At 47.3% G+C, this 23762-nt stretch overlaps 1 protein-coding gene across 1 annotated transcript in view; it reads right to left on the bottom strand.

Annotated features, from left to right (window-relative positions):
- LOC119453029 (neuronal-specific septin-3-like) overlaps nt 1-18016 on the bottom strand; it is a 52554-nt gene extending 34538 nt beyond the window's left edge. Inside the window, exon 1 of the mRNA XM_037715006.2 lies at nt 17243-18016. The gene's annotated coding sequence lies outside the window, so the exon portion shown is untranslated. The remainder of the gene's footprint in view (nt 1-17242) is intronic.
- Nucleotides 18017-23762: the final 5746 nt, after the last annotated feature.

Here is a 23762-nt window from a genome sequence, read left to right as displayed (position 1 = left end):
TACACGCGGCCCTTTATTTCACAAAAAGAAGTATGGAGCGTGAGGGGCATTAAACGGCGCGGAACGTAGACACGGAAAGCTGCAGCGAAGGAAAGGCCTTTTCGACCACACTGCCCCCTAAGGCACTCGTTCTATTTCTGTCTTTCTCTCTCTTTCTCTCTCTCGCTGCCTGCAAGATATATACGTCACCTTTATGCGTGTAGCTCGTGTCGTTTGCCCAGACGCGTTAAAGGTGAATGAGTGCTCGTGAATGGCTTTGTCGACGGAAGCACCCCGTTTTATGCGTAGACGCTTCGCCGGCATTCCAGCTGCAGGCAGGAAATAAACGAGCTTAGGGGCCGCCACGTTCCAGGAAGAAAAGGGTCGAGAAGGGCTGCCAAAAATGGCGAGCTCGTTAATCAAAGTGACCCTGAAGAGCAACGCTAAACTGGTGCGCGGGCACTGAAACGACGTGCATAATGCAGGAGCATCGTGGCATCCTTGTTATTGTTCCTTGTTCCCTAGCGAAATGGCATTCATTGCCCTGACTGTCGGTGTACTCCTCGCCTTCTTGGGTGCGTGGTATTGACGAGGAATAGGCCGCAGCTAAGCCGAGAAATAATGGAAGCGGATAATACAGTTGAACCCGCGGATACAGACGAACCCGGTTATATCGAACCCGGATATAACGAATTATTGTGTTATAACGAACAGCACTAAAATCCCATTGAAAATTTTTTGTTGAGTTTTTATTTCATAGATCAAAACACCTATACATCGAACTTTTTTGTGACTCCCCTTCAGTTTCGATATATCTGTGTTCGACTGTACGTCGAATCTGATCGAAGGGGATAAAAAGAAAAGTTGGATATATAGGTAATTCGATACATAAAAATAAACATTTTATACAAAAACTTTCAAGGGGATTTTACTGCTGTTCGTTATAACACAATAATTCGTTATATGTGGGGTCGATATATCCGGGTTCAACTGTATTATCCGCTTCCATTATTTCGCTCGCTCGCTATATGGTTAGAAAATAATAAATGCTTCGAAATTTAGAAAGATAAAGCGCAATAAATAACGTCACAAGAACGTTTCAAGCCACAAGCACTAAGATTAGACAAATGCTGCATGTATGCTAACCATCCGTTCCCATGGTGGCTGGAAGATAGCAACGCCCGAGTGCTTCCTAGTAATTTTTTGTAGTTAAGTGATCTCGAAGGCCACGGTGGACGCCATATAGTTTCTCACTATAACACCTAGAGGGCAATCTGGCGCTGCTGCGCTGTTGCAAGTATAGTTACTGTATACATCAACTCTACTTGTATGAATGGGAATGCCGGGATATGGTGGCTTCGGATTGGCATCATTCTCGGAGAGCCAGGACATACCCTGGACACCTAGACGAGACGCCTGGCTAGCACCGTTCCGTCTGTTGCGATTGTTCATTTCCTTCTAAGATAGCACGTAAAGAGCTGTTTTAACTTTATTATATTACACCCAAAAACGCGTTTTACTCAATCATGAGGACTAATTGTGCTTGGATGTACAATTACGTGAAACGTAAAAGATTATCGGCGGGCCGCTAAAGTTGGAGGACAGACGGCAATGTTCGCGCTCGCATTGCGACGGTTTGTCGTCTGCTCTTGCTTTTCTTCGCCTGATCGCGCAGGTGCAGTAAACTTCATTGCAAGACGTAATACGGGTGAATGAAAACCACTTATGAAGATTGTGTGTTTTAACGACGCGTTATCTGTGCGGCAGTGTCCTGCGGTTTTAGGCGAATCCTCGCTCAACACTAGCAGCCAACGCAAGCCTCGCACACCCGTATGTCGTCATATACCCATGACGGCACAGCGCCCGTTTTAGGAAGAAACTCGCATAGACGATGGCGCCAGATTTGCCCCTAGGTAATACTGTGAGAAACTCTGTGGCGGCCGCAGACCACCTAGGCCAGCGAATCTTCTCGCCATATATATTCAGGACGTTGCGCGTGCTGCAAGATAGACTCGGCCTGGTTACGCTTGAATGGGCGCCGAGCATCGAGGATGCGTCACCGTCGTTTGCAACGCGTGCGTCCTTGTATACGTAACGCACAGCCAGCGAGCTTGCGACGACGAGAGGCGGCGTGTGGAAAAGAGTACTAAATGCGAAGCATTTCTTGGCGAACATTTGCCACTTTGAGAGTATCTATCTATCTATCTATCTATCTATCTATCTATCTATCTATCTATCTATCTATCTATCTATCTATCTATCTATCTATCTATCTATCTATCTATCTATCTATCTAGCCGCCTACGTCTTGGTGCTCTCATGGTCGTTTCGTTTACTTGGTAGGTCCCAAAATTGGCATAGTATAGACAAGAGTATATGACGAACATAAGTGATAGGTCATGACATGCGTGTCATGTAGGTCATGAAACAGCCGCCCACGTCTTGGTGCTCTCATGGTCGTTTCGCCAACTTAGTAGGCTCCTCGCAGACTGCTTCGCATAACATCGATTCCCACAGGGCGTGGGTCTTGCCGGCACTTTGCATCTTCGATTAATGCTGTTGCCGGGGGATCTTCGGGCTACGTATTCATAATCTTTATTCTTCCTATTCTGTTTTCTGCGTCGTGTGTCGCGTTGCCGCTGAGTGTTGATACTATGGCGAAGGACGAGTTATAAATACCGGTTACATCCGGTTACATTATACCGGTTACATCTTTCAGTTTTACGGCGGAACAGTCGCTAACGGGCTAATGTTGTTGGGCGTGCTTATGCCTATACGGTTTTGAGCGTATGGACATCAATTACGTTATATAGCAATGTTTCCTCTAAGCTTTGCTGGTTCTTAGTTAATTACGATTGCAATAGCCGTTAGCAAAAAAAAAAAAAAAAACCGGGCAAAAATACAGAACAGGATACCGGAGGATTAATTGCGTCGCACACGATACTCGACAGTTCTACCTTAAAGAGACAATGAAAGGAGAAATGATCTGAGCTGTGTGTTAGTAAATTACCCTTCAAACAATTAATCTCAAAAAAAGCCACTCAATTATAGCGCGAGAAGACGCTTGATAATAAGCCAGAAATAGACGCAGAAACGAAAGGCGCTAGTGACGCCGCCGCCGTGAATTTCCCGCACTATAGCTCGCCATGACGTCATGGATTTTTGACGCCGTTTGCTCGAGACTATAGTAAGATACAAGAGAAATGCGGCTTTTCTCCTTCAAAGGATCCCCTTCCAGCCAATGGTGTCGCGGTGTCAACGTGACGTCGCGGCCGACGTCACGTTGCTGTCGCGCCGCGGTAGCGAAAAAGAAAAAAAAAAAAAAGCGTGTTCAGCCGCGCTTACGGACTTTATCAAAATGGCCGCCTCCGCTGTTCGCGACTAACCATCGGCGTCGTCAGTGAGATCGTGCTCTCTCAAGCTGACTTTACTGCCGTTCAGTCATATCCCAAGGTGAGTTCCGTGAAAAGCCTCGTTTGTGTGTTGCGAGCAGTGTTTTTAACACACTCGGTAACGCCGATCGCTCTGGCGTTTCGTCTTCTGCTTCACCGCTCGCCGCCGTCGGGAAACAGCCGCCGCTGTAGTTTACTGGAATTCAACTCACTGCTCCAATTGACAAATAAGCCCTTTCACCTCATGCGTAGTAACGGGCAAATAAAGAATTTGAGCTAAGATTTTATTTTCGCTCAAAATAAATGCGTCCTTCGGAACTACTTATGCGTGCGGTTGCACTCAGAGAGACCTGGCTCCAACAGCGCTACTCGTAGGTGTAAGGCGGACGGCCGCGACGGTCACGTTCGCGAAGCGACACCATTGGCTGGAAGGGGGTCCTTTGACGGGGAAAAGCCGCAGTTCTCTTGACTTGCATCGGACTATAGTTAAATTTTTATCGGTAAATACGGAGTGTATTTTATTCTAAATGTGCCAACGACTGAACTTGGGAAGTTTCGAGAAGCATTTACTGAACCACAATGGCTGAAATGAGAAAAACATACTTTGCAATCGGTGACGTCACAATGACGAGTACCGGCCCTGCGCTCACAGCGCGAAATACAAAAAAAAATTTTGACCGTCATTTTCTCTGCTATATATAGTATTCAAGCTATTACCGCGAGCTCAACGAAAATAGCTATTTCTTCAAGAACACTGCTCGCCGCCATCTTTGTGGGGACTTAACGGATTGCAGTGCGGGCGCTTGAGGACTTTTACCTCCCTCAGCCAACTGGCTTGCGTCGACGCTAGCGCGCGCCGCCCCGGCTGTTGTGGTTTTGGACTTCGTCTCCCGTACTCGTCGGCGCGGTGCGTGGATTGCTGGCTGATTGCGTTGCTTCTAGCGTTATCTTACTAGGGTTCTAACGCACCGTTCCGCCTTGCGAGGCGGTGCCATACGAGCGGCGGCGAAGCTTTCTTTTGCGTGTGTGTGTATGCCGTGAATCCTTCTTTACCGCCGTAAACAGCGCGCACGGCGCTGTCAGCGGCGCTGTCGATTATGCTTGCATGGTATTTTCATCGTATTCCGCGCAAGTTTCTCGCGAAGTTGTAGACGCTCAATTCCCACACATCGCGGTTCCTTTTCGGTTCACCTTTCTCTAGTGGTATCCCTTTTCACATCGCTCGCGTATATGCGGCGATATATTTTTTTCTGCAGTTATATAGCGAAGGCGTTGCAGCAAGCCCACGTTCGCTCCTCGTATGCTTGGGTGGCAGCTCGAAACCGCCGTTGATGTTAAAGGAATGCACCGATTGAGATGAGTAGTGGCCACACGTATATTAGGTTAATTATTGCTCTCATGATAAAGCTTTTCGATGGTCACAGGCGGCGTGCATTTTCATGCGCCAGCCGCAGCTCCAGCTCCTTCAGCACAGGAGCAGAATTGAAAGGAGCACTATCAACCGAAACAAACTTTCTGAAATCGAACTCAAGCATGTCGATCGGCACGAAATTTTGCGCGTAATGACGTACCCGCTTTTTCGTGTCTTGTCAAACGACTTCAAATGTCGCCGGTGGCCGACCTCCTCGAGGCATCCTCGAGCGATCGCTTTAGCGCGATTATTTACGTGCGATTTTGCGTCTTGGCATCGGACTCGTCGCAGGCCGTTTGTTACGCTGTGCAAAGTGAGATGCCCAGTCGCGCGAAATCTCGCAAAAGTGATTGTTTTCCCGAACACAGCTGTATATTTTCACGGTGGCAACGCAGAAATGGGCCGACTACGCCGCGCGCGCGCCGCCGACGCCGGTCGCTGCCATATTGGTAGCTTGTTTACATTTATCCCGCGGCCAGCGCTGTCCCGGCGTTCGATTTTGCAAACTTCGGGCAGTTCCGGGTTGTCTTGGGATCCCAGCTCACGTGACTTCCTATCATCGAACCGCGAAGCTGCCACGGGCTGCATATCTCCGGAAAATCGAAGAAGCCCAGTGAGAGGATCGATGCTTTGTAATGACGCAAAAAAGACGCAAAGAAGAAATGCCAGGTGGCGACGCCATATTGAAGTTCCCGAACCAGCTCACAGTCCCGTGACATCATGGATTCTGACGCTGTATGCTCGGGCATAGTTTTTTTTTTTTCACTTTTTTTTTACTTTTCATTTTTTTTTGTGTTAGAGATGGACTAACGTTGTGTTCTAAAAGACCTAATTATTATTATTAGCACAGTAATCGACCCCTTGCTGCGAAATGAACGAGAACGTAGTTTTGAAATGATACTTTACAATTCTAAACGGATTTTAATTATTGTGTCCTTTACCGTTCGTTCAAGTAGATTCTGTAGATAATACATAACGATGGCGATTACTGTATCTCCTTACTTTTGCAGGTGTGTTTACTGCATGTTCCCATTTATTATAATCAAATTGTATATGTTTACATCGCATTTAAAAAAATGTTCAGCTTGTTCGATTTGCTCTGTATTTGTATTACGTCTGTATTTTTTTTCTTTGCGCTTTCTGCAATAAGCCCTGTCGGCATTGGGAGTGTATGTTTAAATAAAATAATATGAATATAATTATTATTGATAATGTAGAGATTTATTGATCGTCGTCTCCTTCTAGCTCCGCGTCCCTGCTATGGCGGGCACGTGAAATTCAAAATCGATAGCGATTCGACGAAGCGAGGGAAATGGGCTAACAGTTCATGTTTTCATTTCTTTCTTTCTTTCTTTCTTTCTTTCTTTCTTTCTTTCTTTCTTTCTTTCTTTCTTTCTTTCTTTCTCTCTCTTTCTCTCTTTCTTGCATTTTCTTTTTTTCATTTTTCTTTTTTTTTTTCGTACAGCGATGGAGTTTCCACGCTGCAACACCGGAGGGTTAGCCCGTTTGCACACCAGACTATAGCACACCAAACCCGGCTTCTTGCGCCAGACTTTGTGACGGAACTGCTTACGGGATGATGGTAACGCACTCAGTCAGACGCGGAAAATAACGCCACTCCTGATTTCTCAGACGGCGATATGAGAGACACGTATACAACGACCTGCGTCCCCCCCCCCCCCCCCTTTCTTTTTTTTTTTTTTTAATTTTGCCGCTAGATCGCGTTTTATGGCTCGGATCATTCAAAATATTAAGTTAAACTGCCGCTTGCCTGGTTTGTTCAGAAAAATTAAACGAGAATTCGCCTTTCAGGATTGATCGAAAATCCGTTATTATCGAAGTGCGCGGAAGCCGAAGGCTTGTGCGGGGGCGCTGTTGGACTGCACTTGTACTGAGTTAGTTCATGAAAAAAAAATTATTTTTTAATGCGTTAGCATTAGGAGTGTCAAAGTGTGTGTGAAGTGCGGTAAGCCGGTCACGTGGCGTGTGTGTGTTTGCGTGTGTGTGTGTTCATCACCCCAACTAGCGATGAAGTTAGAAGGGCCTTGGAAGACATGACCAGGGGAAAAGCGGCAGAGAAGATGGAATAACAGTCGATTTAATCAAAGATGGAGGAGACATCTTGCTTGAAAAGCTTGGGGTCCTTTATACGCAATGCATCACGACTTCAAGTGTACCAGAGAGCTGGAAGAATGCCAACATTATACTAATCCATAAGAAGGGAGACGTTAAATAATTGAAGAATTATAGACCCAATAGCTGGCTTTCACTACTGTATAAAATATTCAAGATAATTTCCATTAGAATCAGGGCAACACGTGACTTCAGTCAACCAAGAGAGTTACTGTATATGCTATATATCAAATGTAACTTTTGATAGCATATACAGTAATTCTAGTTGTACTCGCGCGGCGCTTTGAGCGGCGAGGGCAATGAGGCGCACTTGCGACCGAGGTAAAGACCACCCCCAGCTGCTGCTGCTGCTGCTGCTGCAGCCGATGTGTAAAGACAACGACGCGCCATCGGAGGTGGTGGCCAAAGAAAACGGCTCGTTCTTTTCGTTCGGCTCCTGGAGCTCCCAGCCTCTCCTAAGTGCGCGCGTCATCAGCAGACCCCATTTTCGCGGCTTTCCTTTGTACGTTTCTCTCTGTTTTTGTAAAGTTTCTGTTTCATTGTAAATTATCTTTCTTTCTTTCTTTCTTTCTTTCTTTCTTTCTTTCTTTCTTTCTTTCTTTCTTTCTTTCTTTCTTTCTTTCTTTTTCTTTCGTTCAGCTGCCTAGCGGCTGCAATAGGCCACGGCGGTCCGGAACGCTGTGGAATGTAAACGATGCGGTGACCCACCGCTGCTTCTTTGTAAACGCCCCCCTCCCCCTCAAGCCCTCTCCTCAAGTCCTCCGCGGCAGGCGGAGAAAGGTAAAATCGCTTCTGCGGAACCCGCACAGGTAACACATAGGCCGCCGCGTGTCTGCACCGCCACACTCACGACCGTGGGCACCACCTCGGCGGATGGTTTCGAAGGCACGACGTTCAAGGCGTCCCGCAACGGAACGGGTTTCCTTCGCTTTCGGTCGAGGGGAAAAAAAAAAAAAAAAAAAAACCTCCGCTATTATATAACTGCCTGGCCACTTGCGGAGCGAGGGAGACGTGTGACCCAACCGCTCGGAGGGTAGCGAATTCCATTTTGTAGGGAACGTAACGACATCAACAATGGGGTAACGTTGTTCGTCGGGCTTTTGACGGTGACTCGGCCCCGCTTGACCGGCGTAGCCGTGGCCACGATTACCGGGTACGTCGTAAAGTGGGAGCTATAGAGACGAGAGGGCGCTCGTCTTGTTCGTGCTTTCGTCGCGTCTGCAGACTTTTCGGGGCAGCAACGAAAAGGCTGCAGCGAATCGGAGTTAGGGGTTGGGGGGAGTAACAGTAAACGGAAAGTAACGCGAATTCATCATTACTGTCCATCAGCGGAAACGTCGGTCACGTGTCTGACGTCGTGACCTGAAGTGTAAAAGGGCGTTTTGTTATCGCTGTTAACGAAACAACGACACCTGACGTCGGCCAGCTCTGTATAGACGGCGAGCCATACACGTATCGCTGTTGTCCTGCCACACATGTCTTCTCATTAATGTCGTGTCATTCTTATCCGGGTGCATATAGAGCTAACGAAACGACCACGACGGCATCATGTCATTCATACCCTTTATGTCATGACAAATACGTCACGTCGTTCGTGTGTTGTATGCATGCATGTCATAATCCAGCTCGATTTTCTTTTCTCATAATGTCAATAGGAATATCGGCTATCCCCGTTTGCTCTCTAATCCACAGAATGGATACCGAGAGAAGGGAAGTGCAATCGAGGACGGCAGAAAACTATAGGTGAGGTGATGAAGTTAGGAAATTTGCAGGCGCAAGTTGGAATCAGCTAGCGCAAGACAGGGGTAATTGGATATCACATAGAGAGGCCTTCGTCCTGCAGTGGACATAAATGTAGGCGGATGATGATGATGACATGCCCCACGTCATGCCTATTCTGATATATACCCAGTTGAAGAAACAATTACGATGGCTTCACGACATGGATAGATAGATAGATAGATAGATAGATAGATAGATAGATAGATAGATAGATAGATAGATAGATAGATAGATAGATAGATAGATAGATAGATAGATAGATAGATAGATAGATAGATAGATAGATAGATAGATAGATAGATAGATAGATAGATAGATAGATAGATAGATAGATAGATAGATAGATAGATAGATAGATTCAAAGCGCCTGAAGTCCGCAAAGAATTCTTCGCATTAAAGGAAACCTCGCCGGGCTCTTTTGTAGTACAAGCAACCGAAACGCGGCGAACCTGACGCGAAAGCGAAATAAAATAGAATAAAAGAGCGTTATTCGCATTAAAAAAGCCTTTGCGACTCGTTTTTCTGCCTCGGCAGTGCCCACATTGCGCGCTATACGTTCATGGTTCGGCGATCTCTCGCACTCCGGCGACGCCGTCTCCTCGGTTCAAGGAACCGACTGTATGACTCCTCCTTCTCGCCTTCAACCTCGCTCTATCCGGTACACACACTCACACGCGCGGTCATATCGGCGTGATACATTGCCGCCTCTTATCTCGGAAGCGCTTCCCGGAAGTGTGCCAACGGCAAGCAAAGGAAGAAGAGATCGCCCCGAGTCCCGAGGCTGCGTGATATGTGGCACTCTATGGGGTATAGTGTACACGTGTCGACGAGGGAAATGAGCCCCCAACTTGTGTCCACACGGCCGGAGAGTCGACGCTGTTTTCCTTTTTGCTGTGGGGCCGCGGATGCTGCTTCGTTATAGACGATGCTTCGTTACAAGAGCCGTTCAGTCAACCTGCCCGAGGCTTCACCGACGTGACATTTCTTTATTGGTATTTTTTTTCTTCGTTGAATGAAATGCCGTTACGCCGGAAAGAGAGAGCTAAGGGAGGAAGGAAAGGCAGGGAGGTTAACCAGACTTAGTCCAGTTTGCTACCCTACACGTGAGGAGGGGGAGTGAAAGAGAGAGAAGTCGCATCTTCAGGTGCACTAAGCTGTAGGTGCAGCATGTCTACAGTCTGGCGCACAAGTCTGGCGCCTTCAGGTACTGAAGAAGAGCTCGAATGGCTTTCTGGGCTGATGAGCTGCGAGTGCTGCGCCAATTGAGCATAGCAGGTGACAGAGCGAGTGCCATTGCGACGTTATGCGCCCACGTGACCACCTTCTGCGTCTTGCACTTCCACCGTGGTCGTGACACGTATGCACCTCGCGGGAAACGGAATTAACCGAAACTGCTAGCGGTTGGTGGGAAAGCTAATATAGTAAGATATTTAGGGCACGCTGTGGAATTGCCAGTAAAATTACTTCCTGGGAAGTCGAGGTGCTAGCAGAAAAACGAGGGAAAACAAAATGAAAAGTCGGAAATGTCGTGCCAGTAGTCGTGTTAAGTAAATTCATGTATACTGGAGCTATCGTTTTCACGCTAGCTGTACCGCAACACTTTTCTTTCTTTAATTGTGGTTTTCTGTGTCCGAAGACCCCACAGTCAATAACGCGTATACATTGAACGCCTTGTAATGAATGGCACCTCATTCATTTTAACCACCTGGTGTTTTTAAACGTCCACCCAATGCCACGGTACACGAGTGTGATTATTATTATTATTATTATTATTATTATTATTATTATTATTATTATTATTATTATTATTATTATTATTATTATTATTATTATTATTATTGATTTATTTGCATTCCCACGGCTGGGATCGAATCAGCGACTCTGACTAAAACTGACAACAACGTCGCCGCCCATAAGTGTGACGTCACGCACGACATGCTGCGCGCAGACGCACGTCTGAATGGCCTCAGTATAATAATCTTTGCCCGAACAAGCGACGCTCGAGGCCCTACAAGTGAACGAGGAAGTAAAGGGGCACATTAGCAGGGCATACGCCATACCAGCAGCATGCAGTGTTAGCGCGCTATATTATGCATCATGCGAGCAGTGAGGTATGACGTATGCCTCCATAAATGAGCGCGGGGTCTTAGCTGCCATGGAGGCCGACCATGACGTCAGCCGTTGCAGACGGAAACGCGATGCTCAGGAAGCGAGACGTCGGCGCGCTGCACCGTCTGGCGATCATACTCTGTACACACTAAGCTCGCAGTTGGATGACGTCATATGCCCGGAATATCGTTGTGCGGTATATGGTTCACCATAAGAGGGAACGCTTAACTGGAAAAAACGCCAACGCAACTGCTACATTTCTTCAACTTCTAATGCGATTAGCGTTCTCAGGGTACTGACGCGTTAGGCCAGACGTGCACATGCATAACAAAGTACAGCGTGCTGGTCTTAATATGTCTTCGCTGTTATTGATTCTGGAGTACTGGCTGAGCGTTCTGCTTTAGGACTGTACTGACTGTACTTTGGAGTACCTGTGCCGAATGTTGCGCACTTAAAACTCCAGCGGCGAATGCATTTATGTCAGAACGGGATAGAGCAAGCTGGCTTGCAGAAGTCCGGTAATTTGCCTCGACAAGGGGCCTGCCACTGCAAAATTTCGCCGGGGGGCAAAGAATAATGGCCTACCTCTACGACTCCTATATAGCTGTTTCTTTTTTTTTTTTTTTCTGCAAGAGTCAGCCTAGAACGTAAACACTACGTCGTAGGTTTTTTTCTTTTCTTTTTTTTTCTACTGCAGACGCCTTAAGAAAAAAAAATAGACAAAAAGACAAGGAATGAAACGGCTGCAGCAGAAGTTCTCGGCACAGCACTTTTCGTCTGGTGGAGACGCCGGGGTCTATGATTGCATTTCATTTTTCTTCGTGCGTTTCCGGAATTTCCGCTCCGAATGGTACGTGTCGGGGATTTCTATTTCCAAAAGCTATGTCCCCCCGTTTTATATATTTATCTTACGCTCACGTGTCACAGCTCCGACATCGTTTCCCCAAGTTCGATAACATAGGGAAATCTATTTAGCTCTATCGCGCCCCTCAGCTGAAAATATCCGAAAGATAAAAAAAAAAAACAAAATGAGAACGTGAAAAACGCACCCTCGCTTATATCGAGTAATATTTATGGGAAGTTGTGAGGGGGCCATCACGTACTATATACGCAAAAGCAAGTCAGCGCGCGACTGTTCACACACATGCAGTGTTCTGTTTGCATAGGTGAACCACATACAAATCGATATTTTGTCGTATGTTATTTTGCCATGGCGCCTCGTGTGCGCTGGTTCCCACACCTGAACAAATGCATCTCGCTCACATACAAGCTCTCGTATATCGGTTCAGGTCGTTTGCGTAAAATTGCGTTGCAAGCCATTCGCTGCGTTTCTGGGTTGTCCCTCAAAGTTTTAGGGGGCGCGGTATAAAAATAAATAACGAAATAAGAGGCAGTGAGAGAGGCCAGACGACTAACACAACGTTGCAGACGACGCACGCTCGCCGCCGTGTTCGTGTGTCAGCTTTCAAAATTTTGAAGGTGCGCGGAATGAACGAAATAAACGGAGCAGAAACGTAGAAGCAGACGACAACAAGTTCACGCATCGTTGCAGACGATCAAGTTGTCTCCTGCTAGCAGACGACAGGGCAGACGACTTCTGCAGACGACAGGGCACCCCGTTTTTTTCGTCGTCTGCTGCCGCAGCATGCCGCTCAGTTATCGGGAGGACAGCGAAAGCGCACGCGAGGATGGACAGACGACGCGCGTATATTTCGGGACGCGTCCCTGAACGTGAGGTCGAAGCCCAGTGTTGCCTGACCCCGCCCGCAGCCGGTCGTTTGGCGAGGGACGTGACAGCTAGCTTCGGAGAGGACCGTCCCCTCACCCACTTATTACCCCCCTACTTCTCGTTGTTCGTCGCGTTTGCTTTGTTTTTGCGTTGCGCTGAGCCCTACTGGCTTCACTCCCCCTTCCAACTCCAGTGCAATGACGTCACCCCCTCCCCCTTTCAGACACTCCCTCCGGCAGCTCTCCCACGCTAGCCGCGTGTTGCAGCGCGGTGTCGACTCTGGCGTCGGGGTTGCTCCGATGACGAATAGCGGTTCTCTTCTACCGTGGCCCCGTATAGCCTTACACACCTCTCGCACCGTTATCGTCTGGCGCGGGCGCAGAAACCAGGAGAAACGAAATGAAACGAAAAACGAAACTAAACGACAAATCGAAGCAAAAGGACAAAAGTACGTCTGGTCAGACAAAACACTGGCCCGGCGGTGAGCGAATGAAAGAGTGAACGGGGGGGGGGGGGGGGGGGGGAAGAGGCTATATACGCTACGCAAGCTACCCGGCGTGAGTGGCGTAGACCCGGCAAAGCCCCGAGAAGCCCTGTAGTACAAACGCAGATTTGTACGGTCCTTAACGGCGCGTTTTCAGTACGTCTGTCGCCGGTTGCAGCTTGGCACGACGCAGAAGTACGAAAACACAAGTACGACGAAAGAAAAACAGTATTAAAAAGGCGGGAGGGGGAGTTCATGCAGACGGTTGGGTAACGACGGCGAGTGAGTGAATAAACGAGGGAACCGACAGTGGTGGCTTTGATCTTGACTTGAGTGTTGGATTCGCCGAAGCACCGAAAAGCGGTGGGCTTTGCACGCCTGCAAATACACGAGATTCGTCGTCTGTTCGATTGCGAAGCAGACGACGACGAACAACACGGTGAACTGTGATGAGAAAGAAAGAACTTCGAATGTCTTCGCGTTTGTTTTTTGAAAACGTCTGCTTGTTTCCGAAACGGTATAGCAGAAGACATCGTGCACCACTGAATTCTATCAAAATAAAAATAAAATAAAAATATGCCAGCGAGCTTAAAACTTTCCGGGACATTTGCAAAGACAGACTTGCTTATTCGGTACCTATATTCAAATTCGTCTTTCTCTGAACCGTCTAGCTCAGCTGAATACTGTTCTGGTCTATATTAAACTTGGGAAGCATTCATAAGCGCACGTGTTTGTATTACACACAGATAAACTTTTGTGACACTGCGAAAAATAACCAATAACCAGAGAAAGCTTTAAACATTGGAAGACCCAGAGAATTTGTTTTACTTTTTTTTTCCTTTACTTGCGCATCGCGTAAGGGCTGTCACTCAGCCAGCGCGAGACGGGGGTGATTTTGCGTGCGTTATTTTAAATTTTTTATTGCATGCGTCCGGTCGGATTAGTCTTTGTTGAGGGTTGGGCCCGGCACCCACCGATCGATAAGCTATGCAGTGAAGCGCGTATCAGGTGTGACTGTAGTATGGGGACAGCGGTTTGGCGCGCCAAATTGAGTCGCGGTCCGCGCACGAGAATCGATATCAGACCGAAGAACCCACCCCGAGATTAACTCGCCGAAAATGGCTTTGAATTCTTGTCGGTTTGCCTTTCTGCGTCGTTTTCTTTCGAGCTGACCTTTTGACTTTTTAACTAACCCCATTTTTTGCACATACAGGTGCGTTTAACCCAACAAAGTCCGAACACCATTTCACATCAAAGAAAATTAAAACAACTTGCTCAGATTTATTTATGACCATGGGGAGTATATGGGTGCGAAGAAAACAATGAAATGATAATTGAGCAAAAGTTAATTAGTACGGAAATATTTTAATTAGTAGTTGACTTGCTGAACTATTAACAACTGAAAAAACTCCTCCAGCATATCAAGTACGCCAATATGGGCGCTGCATTGGGTTTCCAGCGCTTAAATCGAGAGTTTTTAGGCACTAAATTATGCGTGTCAAGAATGATACGGTAGGTTTTGTGGAGTTAAATATTCTTTTTGTTTCACGTGCCATTAATGACTGGAATTCGTCGTACACACTCGATCACGTCACCTGATGACAGCTATCACTTTATTCTTTAATTTGTGTTTGAATGTCTGTCTGTATCCACGCTGCTTAGACCTGCACATGGTTCGCAGTGTTTTATAAATAAGTAAATAAATAAATAAAAAGTCTCACAGCTAAGGCACTTTCTTTTCTGTTTTGTTCATCTCTGCGTGATACCTCTTTTGACTGCTCACGTGTTTTGTCCACGAGTGAAAGGGACATAGACCGCAAGACGTTTTCAGGCTAAATAGTCAATTCATGACACTTGCATTTTTAGCGCTGATTAGGACAGACGGCAGAACGTACGTCTGTCGTTCCTTGTTTCGTCTGGATCCAATATTGCGTTAAAAAACTCAGAAACAAAGACACCCCTACCCAATAACTAACGCGAATGTGACCGGAAATGACGCGAATTTCCGTGTGTGCCATGCACCGGAAATGAACGGAAGACAGGCGTTTTCCGGTTCCGAGTTATATTATCCGCAACACGTGCATGTATGCGAGAGTGTCTTAGACATACATTTTCGAGACGACGCAGAGACTAGAGACAAATATATATACACACACCTTGTTCCACTTCGGCACTCCTAATAGATTTTTGACTACCTTACATCCTAAAGAATCCAACGACTGGTCTTAGCAGGTTTCGAGAACTTCTGCTGGCGCCCGTGCTCGGCCCAAATACAACAACACACTTCGACATCCCCTGACGTCACACGTCACCAGCGTTGTGATTTCGGCGGGAAATTCAAAGTATGAAAGTTTGGCCTTCATTGTCGTCTTCTAGTAATTTACATATATTTCCTCGAAATCAATGAAACATCTGTTTCAATGCATATTATTTACTTATATACGCATCTAACGCCACACGTCGTACATTTTTTGTCCCTATTTTAAGTGCTCTGCGTGGATATCCAACACAACCGCGGTTAATCGATCGATTAATCTGTGAAAGCGTAACGATCATTCGGGTTGACATTTTTTTTTTATCCATGCCCAGGCCTGTATTTACAGTTCAGCTAATAATCGGGCTGGACGCCACATTCGCGTTTAATTTCACGTATTCCCAAGGGCCCGCAGGCGTTACATAAGACGTTGCGCAGATATTCGACCCGTTCCTTCCCAAACTGTGCCAGATTCGCTGGCAGATACGCTCTACCTATAGGGCGCTGATAACGACCAAGTCCTCCACTGCCTTTCTCCGCTTGCGCGATTTTCAAAGCCTACACAAAGCAGTGAACGCGGTCTCGATCTGATAGCGTTATACTCGGTACTCGAAAACGCGGTAGGGCCAGCAAGGACCGAAGCACCACTACAACTCTTCGTGCACCTCTGTTCGCGTACTCGGAAGCCGAACGGGTTTTTCAACCTCTTTCTGAACGGCGGTAACACCATACCAACCAGCAAGCGACCGGAAAAAATGCCCCCCCCCCCCCCCCCCCACCTTTCTGTATATGTGCGGTAACCCTCACACGTTTGGCCTGTCTGGAGATTTCCCAGACCGGCTGAGAATTATTGCCGCTGTTGCTTCTGAAGGGGTTCTGTCTGCACAGTCCAGCGAAACCTGCAGACCTGGTCCATTCTGCCTGTTCAATTTCTTCATTTGTTTTTATTTTTTTCTTCTCGGTTGGTTGGCTTTGTTTCGCGAGATAAATTACTGCCAATCCCAGGAGATTGCGAGGTTTACTTATTGTTTCTTCGCGGGAGATGTAATCGTTACTACCGTCGTCGAGAATGAAGAAGAAACGGCCCAACTGCCACCGGGTGAGGCTGCGAGAATGCGTACTCAAAACGCAGCCCGGAGATTTGATCTTCATTTATTTTGCCTAAGTGAGATTGGGAGAAGTTAAACTACACTCCGGGCCTTTATTTCGCTACGAGCATTCGGTTTCGTTCTTTTATTTTAGGATAAGATGCCGGTCAGGTTGTTTAATTTAGCGCTTGTTGCCATTTTGGCCGTTGACTAAACGGCCGTAGGTGCATAAGAAATAGCTGATAGTACAACCGTCTCATCTGTCTTTCTTCGATAGCTCGAATGGTTGATGTCATTACGCTCATCAACTGTTGTTTGGGGCCCTCGTACACCTATTTGCATCAAGACAGCTCTTGACGTATCGTTTTGCGAAGCACGCGACAGACCCTTTATCTGATTCTTGCAACTTCCTGTTTTGTGCAAATGCGACACCACAATATTCCTTGATAAAGAAAACACATGAAAAAACTTGCCCCTGCAGTGTATGCTCTCCGACGCTCTCTATGAATGAGCCTCCGTAGCGATGACGTCACGGCGAAGCCGCCTTCCCATTGGCGCGCCGACGAGACTGCGCTATATGAGCGCCTGCCGGTTCGGCTTCGTCTCAACACACAGCTGACGCCTCTCTCCTCTGCAAGTCTCCCCAAACACCTCGAGAATCCCATTTGCGTCGCGCAAAGTACGAAACGTCACGTCCGATACATTCGCCCAATCGTCAGCGTTCATCTACAACCGACGATTCGAAACGTGAGCAGACACCTGGAATCGATTTTACGATCGATAATCCAGAGCCGGCGGCGATGCGGATGTCAACACACAGCTGTCAAGCATCCGCTGCTTTCGTAGATAAAAGAGAGAAACAAAGGCGGGTTTAAACTCACCAGCGCTGACAATCAACGGCGATCAGATTGATCCAACAGCTTTTCGTAGCACCGTCGGCGGAGGTGCAGATCTTGCGACGATAAAGAAACACAACCCGCCGTCGAAGTGCCGGGGACGCGAACGCCGCAGCCTTTTTTTGCTGCGCGCGATGAATAATCCCAAGCTCCTCAGCGTCACGGGGTGGCTGGACCGGCGCCCGCGATGTGTTTTGTTTTGAAGCTTCCTCTGGCCGACGACGAAGCGATGATCGAGTGTGCGCGACGCTCGCTATCCGACGAAGCGCTTGACAACGACTCACCGAGAGACACACAATAACACCTACTGTACGCGCCACTTCTCCAAAACAACGTCAGCTATATAATCCTCTCGCTGTACCGTCCTCCTCCTCCTGTCGCGAGCGATGCGGTTGCAGAAGTACTCCTGTGGTTGCAGACGGCGCTTCGTCGAGCGGTTGACAGACGACGCGTCCGGTTCAAATGGAGAGATGATGCCACGGCACACGTTCGTGTGGTCCTTGATGCTTCAGCGAGGCAGGAGTTGGGGGTGCTTGCTTCCCAACGATTTCAAATACACGGGAGAGTAAAAGTACGCCGCCGTACGGTTCTCCGCAGAGTGTTGCGGGGAAAGCGAACACCGGTGGTCGTCGGGTTCGCCGGGGACGAGAAGGTGAGGGAGAGAGAGGACAAAAGAGAGGACGCGCGGGCGGCGATGCTGCAGCGAGCGCCGTCGCGTCGTTGTAGCGTAGCTGACGCCGCTGCTCTCCTGGCGGCGCTGTCCGGCTTGGTTTCCCGATGCGGCCGCTATGGTGCGGCTTGGCGCTGCGGTGGTTTTTTTGCACTTGTGGAGAAATGAGAGAAGCGATGACCTAGTTACCGCGCCGGCCGAGGGAGGCAAAGCGGCGCTGCGTGAGCTACCGATTCGCGCATGTGTACTCGTTGTTGTTGTTCGTGGTGGTGGTGTAAACATCGTTACTCAAATATTGGCCTCGGGGCCTGCTTTCTTCCCCATAGCCTGCACCTACAATATCTCATCCAGGTTTAGACTCCACGATGTAAAACAAGCAAGTGATGTCACTGACAGTATGCACATGCTCGGAGGCCGTCCGGTTCACTAGGCGACATATGCAGTCGAGTTGAATGTTGGGCTAGTTGGTGTTTTGACATAAGAACCGTCTTGAAATGCAGCGCAACGGGACGGCACAACAGAGAGGAAGACGAACACAGGCGCTGTGTTCGTCTTCCTCTCTGTTGTGCCGTCCCGTTGCGCTGCATTTCAAGATATGCAGTCGAAGGAGGGGAAAGAAAAAGGACATAGCCTCCGAGAGTGCGGCCGTGTGCAATCTCGGATGAGATTAAAACGACGACCTAGTTTTCGTAGTAGCCGAGCGAGGAAGAGTGGCACTGCACGTTGCACCAATTCACGGCTGGGCTTTGAGCACCCTTTTCGTTTGTCGGGAGAGAGTGGATTTTTACAATACCTGTAACAAGTTTACACATTTTATGTGTATTGCTTCGTCGTACAATAAAACTTAAACACTCCAGAATCACCTCACGTTCTGCAACTGCGCGTGGAAGTCGCCATCCTTACGGACAATTCAGTTCTATGTTCTTACATTGAAGCACCGGGAATACGGCGTTAGACAGGGGAAATGCACATGGCGTTCACTAACATCATTAACATCATCGTAAATTACGCCCCTTAGAGTGTGATTTTTTTCACGCAACATGCAGTAATCGTCATCAACCTTGAGTCAACCCTAAATCAGTTTATCTTGATGAAGCATTCTTGGTAAACTTTATTGTTGATCTCGCGATGATAGGTTATTTATTAGAAGAGAAAACAAAGGCCGAAGTTGAAGAGGTTTTGAAGTAAGTTGAAATAAGTCTTTTCTGACTTACCAAGTCTCTTTTCGCGGTAAGAGTGCCTGCTTTGATATCGTAAAATGATAATTTAATAACACAAATAATTTGTAACGCTGTACGTCCGTCTCTTTGCTTTCAGGAACTGTACGAGATCGTTAGAGGCACCGAGCGTAGAGCTTTAAAGAAACGAAGTGCACAAAAAGTTGTTGACGATTGTCGTTGTGTGTAAAAATTACACTATAAATTATAGCGTTGCGAGCTATAAAGGCTCAACATCTTTAAAGGCTTTATCAGACGAGTTAAACCCAGAAAGGGGCACGCGCCCCTTTTTTTGTGTGCTATATAAGCGTCGTTATTTTAATGCGCACTTTTTAAAAATCCTGTGGCGTGCACAAGCCACTTACCATTCATTGCGCATAAATTCCACTGATAAACAATAAATAGCGGCTATTGCTGTATGATGAAACTCCTATCAAGAGTTATAGTACACCCACATATGTGTAAAACCTTGACATTCAACAGAATGGCGGGTTGGTGAGGGAGGTTTACCGTGTCCGGTATCCCGGTATACGCAATGGCGTTTGCCTAACACTGGGTTACCGAAGGCGTAAACGTGAGCGGTCGAGTTGGCGACGCCACCAGGTGGCGCACAGCTGAACCAGCCAAACAGAGCCGCACCTACGCCCAGAGGGATGCTACGGCCTCTCTGGTTGGCTCAAGTGCCGCCATTACAGAATTAGACAACATCGAGGAATTTGACGACCCAGATTCGGATTTCGTTACCCATAGGGAGCGTTCGCTGGGACGTGGATTTGGACATCAGCTATAAATAAGCACGAGAACGATTAGTTTCAATGAGCGTATACTATCGTGGACGACCATATCGTGGAATTATTATACGATCTCCAGATTAGCACCCCAGTTCGGATTTGTTACCCAGAAGGAGCGTTCGCTGGGTAGGGAATTTGGACGTACGCCAGCTATAAATAAGCGCAAGAACGCTTGGTTTCAATGAGTGTATATTATCGCGGACAAATAAAACGCGAAGTTAGGGCTAAGTAGAAGTAGTCTTGCGACTACGCTTTCCACAAATCGTGTAATGTCGGCATGGTTACGGCTTGCACGATTAGTGAGGTTTATATAACCATATTTCGCGGCCGAAGAAGATGGCGGTGCGAAATGGTGCTCTCGGGTTACATTATACTTGCGAAAGGTATTCTGCTTTGGAATTTTTTGTTAATTTGTCTGCGTTGGTATACGTAGAAGAATAGAATTTCACGCAGACGCCTTCTGCGGGCACATGCCAAGGTATAGCGAGCGCATCAAAAGCACTGATAAAAATATATTTTAAACGTGCCGGGAATACATACTGAAGCACTTCTCATTGAACCTGCGGTGCTGCAAATCGGGATAACACGTGCAAAATGTTTTAGCAAAACGAGTTGAAAGGTGGACGGCTGGGATATGTTCGCTCTTGGTGTCATGTCTTCATGTAGCGGGTTCATTGCTATCATCCTACTATCATTTTTCACATTAGTTTACCGTATTTTTCTGGTGCATGGTGCATCATGGAATAATTGATGTTCTCACATCTGACGTTCCTGTAGAAAGCTCTCGCATGGAGTCCAGATTGCGCGTAAACTTGACAGAACTCCCCGAAGAATTGAAAATTCTTAATCCGTTCTGCAGTAGTACATTCTGGAGGTACGGAAAACACGCGGTGTAGCAAACTTTTCAACGTACGCAAAGTATAACTTCCGCCTTTGAGGGGACATATATGAAACTCCCGCTTCCATGGAGGCAAGGACACGTGCCGAATCCTTAAAAGCGGCCCCTCGCCAGTCCTAATACAATTGGCAGCATTGTGCACTCTTCCTACTCCTCCTCTCTCACATTTTCCGCGCGATTCGAATGGGACTGCGGATGGAGGGCGTTGGCGCGCTTTTCGCACCTACTGTACAACGATGCTATGCCAGCTGCGCCGAGGAAAACTCGCGCGCGCGCGCGCTTTCAGCGCTGACGTGACTGATGAGGACCTCGCCCCACGCGCTTGTGCGCGTGTTTCGCGCCCTTTTGAGAGCCGCGCCGCGCGCACGGGCTGTTTCGTGCGAGCTCGACCGAATCCGCGCTTTGGCGTCGTCGTTTTGTGTGACGAGGACGCGGTGGAAAGCTTTTCTGTTCGTGGGTCTCGCTAGAAACGTGCAGCATAGAGAGTTTCGGCGTGTCCGTAAGCGTAATGCCATGTGCTGTATCCCGGGTTACCGGATGGTTGAACGGCAGCGGCTTTGCTAGCAAGAACCCTGGTAGCGACGTCTAATGACGCAGTGTCTAACCAGATAGCACGCAAAAGGCACAACTATTACTTCAGTGGCGACATCTGGTGACGCAGTGTTTAACCAGGTAGCACGTAAAACCAGTACTGCAGTGGCCACATCTGGTGACGCAGTGTCTAACCAGGTAGAACGTAAAACTATTACTGCAGTGGCGACATCTGATGACGCAGTGTCTAACTAGGCAACGCGCAAAACTATTACTGCAGTGGCTTAAATATTCTACTTCAGTGCTGGCGTAAAGCGTTGGTGGCGACATAGTCGTTAGCCTGCAGTACCTTTACGATTTTGTTTCGATGCGTAGGATAACACTGACGCGACACAAAACTTTTCATGCACGTTGTAGTTAGATAGTGCGGCACAATATGTCGTTACCAGCTTTGCTGCTGTCGTCCGCGGCTCCGGTAACCCGGTAATCCGCAAACGCTAAGACGTTTACGGACAAACGAAAACTCTCTGCGTTCACCACGGGCGCGCGCGGCAGGTGTGATCACTAATGATGTCTTGAAAAAGAAAGAGATATAAGAAGTTAGTGGGTGCTTATTAAAACTGATGGGGAAAATTTTGTCATACATGCATGTGGTACGATTCTCGCTGGTACGATTCTGCATAATACGTTTTTCGGGATAATACGTTTTCTTTCTCTTTTCCCGGCCAACGTGCCGTAGGAGGAGCAATGCATTTTCGCACGATTAATGCGATCGCGTTTTCACCTGAAATTGGATAGCACGACTGCAACAAGTGGCGTTTTACTGGTATTTCTAAAACTCTTAGCTTTATATTCCAGTGTACAACGATCCACGAACAACGTGTTACACGCCCGCAGCCGCGCACATTCTGCAGCAGCAGCGCGGAGAAATCGCCGCCGTGACAGAGAGAGATAGCAATGAGAGGAAAGGCAGGGGTGTCAACCAGACGAGCGTCCTGTTTGCTACCCTACACTGGTGGTAAGGGAGAGGGGGAATAGAAGGAGGAAAAGAGGAAGGAAGTGATCAACGGGAGGGAGTGGAGAGATGTGCTGTTGTGTTGGTGTGCTCAAGAGCAGATCACGGCCGCTAGTACGCTCTTGCGTAATCGACTGGACAGACGTTTCTTTCAGGAGTACCTGCCTTATGAACTTAAAAAATGAAGAACAACGCTACTTTATTTGTGGTGGTAAAGCGATGGACACTCTTGGGGGCTTCATCACAAATACTCAGTTGAATGAGGAAAACTGCGGCTTCTTTTTTTTTTTTTTTGTTTTCAACTTCCACAAGAAACTTTCTTACGGACATTGAAAATAAGAACGTTCAGCGCAAGCTAACGATCTGTTTGAACGTCGTTGAATAGAACTGCGTTGGCTGCGGTGATGTTATCACTCGACGCCACGCGAACCTATTTTCATTTTTTGTAGCTTGTTTGGGATAATACGATTTTCGGATTATACGTTTTATTTTCAAGTTCACGTGAAGATCGTATCAGCGAGATTCCACTGTATATGTGTCGCTAAGTTTTTAGTAGCTAAGTTTGAACTAACTGAAACTTGTAAAAAAGATTCATCTCTCTCCTTACTTGGCGCTATTAGTTGCCATAAAAACACGATGTAAATAGCAGACTTCTTTACAAAGTGTACATATTTAGTCTTTCGAATTTAACTTCATTACGGTTTACTTTAGTAAGACAAAATACTTGAGCATTTAGCTGCTGACTCTTCTGACACAGTATAGTTACTGAATAATCTTTCTAAGAATTCAGAAACACGTCACAGAAGCGTTTCCTGTCTCGCGCAAACCTTTTTGGCACATACTGTGCGGCACACAGAAAGCGGCACAGAATTTTGCCGACTCTTGTAACATACAGGGTATTCTTTCTTTTATCGTTAACCGATAAAAAAAAGAAATTACACTGTGACAGCAACGCAGGTGGTGTTTTCACACATACGTTCTATTATGAGGGCTGCATTGGACGCCACAATCCGTAGCTTGTGCTGGCAATTTTCGTTAATTAGACAGAAAATGTCTAATTAACGAAAATTACCTAATTAACTTCTGAACTACGGCATTTATCTTGTCCCACAACGGTATATCGTCATCTGCCTCACGCGCCTTTCGCCTTTCATTTCTTCAACGCTGCGCGCCCCCATACTTCCAGGTCACGAACGGAATGTGCGTTATCAACGTGACATTGCATTTCTGAAAGGAAAGTATAGTGAGCGCAGAGTTCTCAAGAAAGGACACACAAGCAAGGCAGACGACGATTATGGTTGTTGGACTATAGATAAGCCCCAGAGGGTGCAAACGTTTTTACGAGTGTACCATTCACCTGAATCCTTACGATACACCGGTCAA

This window comes from Dermacentor silvarum, chromosome 5, assembly GCF_013339745.2.
Source record: "Dermacentor silvarum isolate Dsil-2018 chromosome 5, BIME_Dsil_1.4, whole genome shotgun sequence".
Taxonomy (NCBI): Eukaryota; Metazoa; Arthropoda; class Arachnida; order Ixodida; family Ixodidae; genus Dermacentor; species Dermacentor silvarum.
This window is presented reverse-complemented; position numbering and strand designations above follow the sequence as displayed.